Source organism: Rissa tridactyla, chromosome 6 (genome assembly GCF_028500815.1).
Source record: "Rissa tridactyla isolate bRisTri1 chromosome 6, bRisTri1.patW.cur.20221130, whole genome shotgun sequence".
NCBI lineage: Eukaryota > Metazoa > Chordata > Aves > Charadriiformes > Laridae > Rissa > Rissa tridactyla.
This window is the reverse complement of record NC_071471.1, coordinates 36,122,186-36,128,185: the sequence shown is the minus strand read 5'-3', so window position 1 is coordinate 36,128,185 and position 6,000 is coordinate 36,122,186.

Genomic DNA, 6,000 nt, shown 5'->3' with positions numbered 1-6,000 from the left:
CGGCGCGGCGGCGCGGGCGGGATGCGGGGCGGGATGCGGGGGGGGGGGGACGGGGGGGGACGGGCACCTCCCACCTCCCTCCCGCCTCCCCCCGCCGCCGACAGGCACCGGGCACCGGGGGACGGAGCCGGAGCCGCTCCCGCCGCCTCCGGGGCGGGGGGCGGAGGGGGGGGAACCGGGGGCGGAACGGGACCGGGCGGCGCCGCGCTGCGCGCCCGCGGCTCCCCGTGCGCGGCGTGGGGCGGGCCGGGGGCAGGGTCTGCGAGAAGGGGGTGGGAATTAGGGGGGGGGGGTTCTTTTGGGGTTTTTTTTTTTCGGTTGTGGTTGGTTTGGGGTTTGTTTGGGGTTTTTTTTTTAATTTTTTTTTCCGTTTTTTCTTTAATTTTAAATTTTTTTTCCCCATTTAGTTTTCCGTATTAAAAATTTAAAAAAAAAAAAAAAGTTCTCGGGTGGCGTTTGGATGGTTGTTTTCTTGGAGATTTAAAAAAAAAAAAATTTTTTTTAAAAAAAAAAGCCTTTTCGGGCAGCCCTCCCGCCCGGCCCCTGCCCTGCCCGAACAAAGGGAGCCCCCGAACACACCGGGAGCCCCCCCGCAAGCCCTCCCCTTTCCCTGGGGTTCTCCCCAAAACCCACCGTGAGCGGGACCATAGAGAAAGCGCCAAGTCATCTCCCAGCGCTAAAACTGTAGGTAAACATCCTGTCCAGAACCATCTGGGATGATTTATTGTCTTCCCCCCCCCACCCTCACTCCTCCCCTCCGTTTTTAGGAAGGGATGTGATGGGAGAAGGCGCTTGCGCCAGAGCAGCGCCTTGTTTCTGGAGGCCGCGTATCCGGCTCTCCGAGGGTGACCACCACTTGGGTTTTCCAAAGGGAATCGCTGAAGCTTTGTGTCTGGGAGCCCCAGAGTTCTGTACGTGCTGTCCATCACTCAGCTCCTCACTACCATCCTTAGCAGGGGCAAATAAATAAGGTAGTCCACCCCACAAAAAAATAAACAGAATGTTTATTATATAAACAAATCCATAATAAACAAATCCAACGCCACAGTAAAGGGGCTTCTCCCACCACTTATTTTCATCGCAGAAGATGCCCAGCATGTGAACGCTTAAAGCCCGGGACAGCGGACGGGTGGCCACCAGAGCATCTCTCAGCACCTCTTGCCCAAACCTCGCCTCCACCGACGCAGAGGAACACGCCTCCTGGTGCTGTTTGCATTTGCTGGGTCCAGCTATTTTTTTTATTTTTTTTTTTTCTTCTAAATCTGGTTCTGGACAGGGCTCTAAGGCCAACTGCAGGGAGGGGGCTGTGCTGTGGCACTGGTAGTACCAGTTGTGCTGATTGCTCGTGGATCATACTTACCTGGGGCCTCAGGGGCAGTTTGGCTTACGCTCGGCGATGGCAAAGCCTGTCCTAGGAGGCAATCCCTGCCTTGAAGACCTCGTCATCCAAGCTGCCCCAGCAGCCAGAGCGCAATGGGGAAGGCCAGCGGGGAAAACAACGTGCCAGACTGTGAACTTCGCATCAGCTCTAGCGTTAGGCTTATCATTTTGGATGTCCTCGGTAGGACCTCAGTTGGAGCTCTGCTGCCAGCCCAGCAGCAGGGCAATGCCAGGAGCAGCAGGAGAGGAGCACCCTTTGAGAAGAGCCACCTTTGGGAAGCCCTGCTTACCTCCACTGTTGATGCGGGTGGCTGGGGAGGGGGCTGCTGGGCGCCGGTGGAAGGATCCACACGTGGGGACGGGGAACCCCTTGGAGATGTTTGTGGTGCGGCCGTTTCTGGGGGAGCACCAGGGGAAGCCGTACCGCAACGCTCTCCAGTCATGCTGTGCAGAAGGGATGCTGCCAAAGCATCACTCTGCAGCTGCAGGTGAAGGGGAAGAGCTTTACTTTCCAGCTGGGTGATTGGGTTGGGGTTTGGGGAGACTGGGGTCTCGGTGATCAAAATCCTTCCAAAAAAAACCAAAAAACAAACCCACAAGGTATTTCCAGAAAAAAGAGAGATGAATAAACTTACTTCAACCAGAGAAAGCAGGAAACACAGATTTCATTTCCTGATTTAAGTCTTTGCATATGCTTCTGTTGCATAGCGCAATGTATAATTAAACACAAAAAGCGATATGGGAGAGATTCTTTGCATGAAAGGTAGAAAAAGAATTTGTGCTCCAAGCATTTTAGTCGATTTAGGCAGATAGGCACCCGCTAGAGCATTAAAGCTGAAACAAGCCCTTGTTATGACTAAATAGATTTATGGCAAAACACGTAATAAAGAGCATACTTTACTTGTGAAGACCAGCTCCACAAAACATGGTTTAATTACTTTTTTTTGCAGAGTCAGAAAGCATTTCTTCATCAGCAAGGTCCATGAACTCGACCAGTCCCTCCAGACCATTCACGCTTCCCCGGTGTTACCAAACCATTGGCCTTGGCAGCCTAAATCTGGCTGAACGGCAATGGCCATGGACTGAAACACAATTCCTCCCACGTGCCAGCTTCCTAAAGGTTATAAAGGGATAGTTTTCAGTACCAGCCCTATAACCTGCCACCCATGGTGGGAACAAGACCCTTAAGTAGATCTCATGAGCTCCCAGATGTTGAGATGTTAATTAATCACCCTAACCGGGACATCAGCCCTACCCATTGGTCTCACCTGCCTGAAATGTTAAGCTGATCACCCACAGGTGGATTTTTGTGTTATCTCTACCAATACACCACCGTTTGAAAAGAAAAAGTTGTTCTTTCCAGCCGCCTTCCTCCCAGTTCCCAGCTTTAAAGAGAGGATGGGGAGAATGAAGAAGCAAGGCAAATATGGGCTATTTCTTGCTAGGAGAGATAAACCAAGATCTGCAACAGTTTAATTTCTTGATAATGAATTCATAATGCAGAGGACAGAAGGTGACTGCTCCGTAGCATCGTTCCACCCGGGGCAGGAGGAGACCCCGGGCGTCCCCGGACACCCCAGGGGGACTTGGCCAAGGCAGCAGGGAGGGTACCCGGACACCCCAGCTCCTTTTCCCCAACAACGCATTCACTCTTGCCCCCCAAAACACCCCGTTTCAGCTGGAGCTGAGGAGAACAACCCCTGCAGCGACTCCTGGCACCTCCGCCCCCCGTTCCGTCCTGTTCTTTCCTTCCCCACTTGTCCTTTCCTACCCGTCCTTCCCCTTTGCGTGGGCCCCTCTATTCTCCCCTTTGTCTCCCAGCATGGCCTTTCCCCTCCCGGCCTTTCCCTCTGCCCTGACCCTTCTCCTTGACTTTAGGCTTAACCTTTTCCTTTCCTTTTCTGAGTTCAAATGGAGCCTTTTCCTGTTTTCCCCTCCTCGAATGCTGTTTTATCTCCAGCCTCCGCTCCCTCCATCGTTAAGACACTTTGTAATTCGGCTTTCTCATTCAACAGGCGTTCCTCTCTTCGGCCCTGACATCTGCCAGTGGCATCTTTTCGGGGACATTCCCATTTACGAGGTGACCTCTAGCTCCGGGGAGGAGAAGTTTTTTTTCTTTCCAGCCCCCAGAGAGGAAAGCTGACAGCACCCGCCGCTTTTAAATCCCCAAACCAGATTGTCTTCCCTCCGGGAGATTCCAGCATGTATTCCCAAAGCCTGGTTTTTATCCAGTGGTGCCAAGCTCTGCCCATTCCAGCCGGGCACCACTCGGAGCCAGAGCCCAGGCAATGCACCCCACACCTCCAGGCAGGGTGGTCCCTCCCCACCGGCAGTAGATACGGCTAAAGGCCCTCACATGCAATTAATCCTGAGTTTGAGCGCTGGGAATACCTTCACACCAAGCTGGAAGGATTTATTTAAAAAAAATAAATATATAGTTAATTGGATCTATTTTTTGTGTCCTTACAGGCACTCGTTGTTTTGCTCAGCCGTGCAAACCTCCTGGAGGGGAGGGCACTAGGTCTAATAAAATCATAGCAATCTCCACCAATTACCCAGGCTGGCGTTCCTACTCATAATATCATGAGTTTAGGAACGAGGAGCTGGGATCTACTGGAGCGAGAAGTGAGAGCTGCATTTCCAGCCACCAGTCACCACATTTCTTCTTCCCAGATATTCAAAGCTTCTGGTTTTTGATCCAAAAGGGCTACGAAACCGCCGTCCCGGCGCTCGGATTGAGTAACCATCAGTCGCATAGAATCAGGGAATGGTTTGGGTTGGAAGGGACCTTAAAGCCCATCCAGTGCCACCCCCTGCCCTGGGCAGGGACAATGAGCAACAGACCAGGCTGCTCCAAGCCCCATCCGCCTGGCCATCCTCACAGGGGGCTGATTTCTGGCAAGAGGTGGCTAAAGTTGGGGCTGGGGGGTGGAGAGGAATAAAAATGAAAAGAAAGAAGGAGGAAAAAGGCATTTCTCCAGCAGGTTGGTTTGTGTTTTTAAAAGCAGCTTCCAAGAAGCAAGCAGGAGCCCTGGGAAAGATGGACTAGCATCCCGGGGCAGATGGACTAGCATCCTGGGGGACAAGGACTAGCATCGCAGGGGCAATGGACTAGCATCCTGGGGGCAATGGGCTAGCATCCCTGAGGCGATGGACTAGCATCCCGGCGGAAATGGACTAGCATCCCGGGGCAGATGGACTAGCATCCTGGGGGAGGTAGACTAGCATCCCAGGGAAGAGGGACTAATATCCTGAGGGAGATGGACTAGCATCCTGGGGGAGATGGACTAGTGTCCTGAGGGAGATGGACTAGCATTGCAGGGACGACGGACTAGCATCCCCGGGGCAGATGGACTAGAATCCTGGGAGCGATGGACTAGCGTCCTGAGGGAGATGGACTAACATCTCGATGGAGACGGACTAGCATCCTGGGGGCGATGGACTAGCATCCCAGGGGCAACAGACTAACAACATGGGGGAGATGGGCTAGTGTCCTGAGGGAGATGGACTAGCATCCCAGGGGTAATGGACCAGTGTCCCGGACACAGGGTGGGCAGGGGGGCATGGCCAGGGTTTTTGCCCGCTGTGGGGGGCCATCCACAAGCCCACCGTGCAGAGACCCAGAGCCTCTGCGATCCCACCCCTCCACCTTCCAGCTCCCCAAAGCGGAGGGAGGGAAGGGCAAGCGGCAGCAGGCTGGGGGTGAGGGAGCATGAGCTCATCCCTCAGACACGCAGAGCTGCCGGCACGTTACACCAGAAACCAGTCCCTGCCCCAGCGCTGGGGGCAGGAGGGCAGCCTCGCTCTTGGGGGAGGAAAAAACCCCTGAGCATCTTCCCCTCCCTCTCTAAAGCCCCCCCCCCAAACCCCCCCCGACCCCCACCCCCGGGCAAAAGCAGGGAAAGACATCCCTTTTCCAGGATTTCAGCTCTTTCCGGGGGGGTGGATTTTTAGGAAGGCTGCTGGAAGACCACCAAGGAGGGTGACAAAGGTGCTGTGCTCATCCAGGAGAGGAGGAGGAGGAGGAGGAAGCACAAGCCCCTGCTCTGGGAGGCAGAGAGCTGACAGGCACATCATCTGGTCTCCGGCTGCCCCAAGGCAGGATCATTCCTGGCAGATCTCTCCCTAGTCTGGCGCTTTGAGACCTCCAAAGATGGAGGGAGCCTCCATGAGCCCCCAGGACATCTATTTTTTGCCCTCTCTTGCTTTCCTTATCTTGGAAAGTTTTTCCACCTCGTTCAGCTGGATGTTTCTTGCAGCTGCTCACGCCCGGGAGTTTTTGTGCCATTTGCTTGGACTTTCTTGCCTTTCCTACAACCCCTTCCCGGCACGAAGATAGCTGCTGTGCCTCTCCGCAGCCTTCTCCGATCTCCTCTGCCCGCCCCGCCACCGTTTGGGCCAGTGCTTTCCCTGGCTGCCCTGCACCCTGAACAAAATCCAATTATCCTTCCTAATCCTCCCCAAAGACTTCGGGGGATACGACTTGAAGGCTTCTAGGCTTTTCCGCCAGAAGTGCGAAAGCAAAGCCATTTCCGTCTGCCTTGCGCACCCCTCGGGGGTGCCTTGCACACCCCTGGGTGTCCCTTGCGCACCAGCACCCACAACACCCACGCACGAGCC